Below are 1,861 nucleotides of genomic sequence, written 5' to 3' on the forward strand. Positions count from 1 at the left end.
TTGTGACACTTGGGGTGGGGACAGTTCCCATTTTCCCACCCCAAATCCACATTTTCCCCTCGGGAAGGTGCTCAGCACCCTCAAGATTCATCCTGCACCCTTGGAATGGTGCTCAGCACTCTCGGGACTCATCCTGCACCCTCGGGATGGTGCTGAGCACCCTCGGGATGGTGCTGAGCACACTCGTGACTCATCCTGCACCCTCGGTACCTTCAGGAGGATTCTTTTGCTCTCAGATATCTCTGTAAAATGTCAGATTGAGGGAGAGAGGCTGCCCTGAGCCCTTATCCTGGAGCCCAGGGATGGAGCTGCAGCACCCACTGGTTCCCCCCAAACCACTGGGCGAGCATTTCCACATTGACCACATCAAAACCCTTTAATTTTTGTCTTATTTCAGAATACTGCCTTTTGCTGTCAGCACAGTAATTCCTCATTTTTCCCCATTAAACCCACAGGACACAGAACCCATCACGCCCAGCAGTGCCTTCCCTGCATCAAATGGCTCTTACGGAGCTGCCAGGGCACAACACCCCACACACTGAATTTTAAGCAATTTCACCCCCCAAAAATTTTTGCCTTCTGGGTTTTTTTTTTCCTTGTTTTCCCTTTACTCCAGTCTCTCTCCCTTCCATATCCCCCTTTTTCAATACCTACACCTATCACACCCCCATCCAGCTCTAACAACTCTCTGCTATTTTCTCAAATCACCTGCCTTTTGCTAATGCCAAAATCCTTTTTCTCTCTTAACAGACAAAATAGATTATCTCATCCTGCTGTTCTCCTCCCTGTCTGTCCGGCCCCAAGCGCTCAGACGCCCGCCACAGTGCCGTGGCCGGATGTAATAGGGCTATTAGATGAGTTATCACAGCCTGAAAGGATGAAATAACTTCTGTGCCTTCATCCAAATAAAACTCCCTATTCCTGCTCAGTGCAACGAATGAACAAGAGATCTCAGGGGAAATAGCCAGGGAAAGGTTAGAAGATGTTAGAAGGTATTAGAAGATGTTATTTAAGACCCAACCCTTTGCCAAGCCACCTCTTGCTTTGGGCTCGAAGGGCACTGGGGTTTCTCCATGTGGAATTGGGAAGTCCACGGATCAGTGCCAACACCCAGAGCTAAATCCTCACCCGGGTGCTGCTCCAACATTTTTTGAGTGTTCATTGGCACAACTTCACGAATGTCCCTCATGTGGCTGAATCCTTGGCCTGCCTGCATCCAGCAAACTGTTGTTTTCTCACCCCTGGTACTAATTCCAAGGAGAAACTTTGCTTTTCATCTCGGAAGGAGCTGTCTCAAGCTGTCCCTGCATTTCCCAAGAGCTCCATGCAATGTCCCCAGATGTGCAGGTGGAACATCCAGCCCGGCCCCTGTGGGAGATGCTCCGGAGCCAGCTGGGCTGGGAGCCCCTGGCCAGCCCTGAGTGACCTCCCGGTGCCACCAGCCACCCCTGGGGGTTTTACAGGGATTTCCTTACGGGGATGTAAACTCCCAGGCTGGCCAGGAATGGCCCAAGGCAGCAGCTCCACTGCAGAATTTAAAATCCCAACACTTATTAGGACTCTGCTTGTTCCCCCTTATTCTGCTGCCCCACTAAACCCTCCCATTTCTGTCCTCTCTGGGGTGTGACAGATGTGGGGACATGGGGACACCGGGACACGGGGACAGCCTTGGACACTTGCAGGGATGGGGAGTCTCAGAACAATGATCCTGGAGGTATTTTCCAGTCTAAATGATTCCACGATCCAGTGACCGTGGACCAAGATGCTCCTGTGCCCTGAGCCCGTGTCCCTCGCACAGAGAGAGAGCTTGGCTGTGCCCACACCGACACCGGTCATGATTTCAGAGCGTCTGGGGACAAAG

This window comes from Parus major, chromosome 23, assembly GCF_001522545.3.
Source record: "Parus major isolate Abel chromosome 23, Parus_major1.1, whole genome shotgun sequence".
NCBI classification, from domain to species: Eukaryota; Metazoa; Chordata; class Aves; order Passeriformes; family Paridae; genus Parus; species Parus major.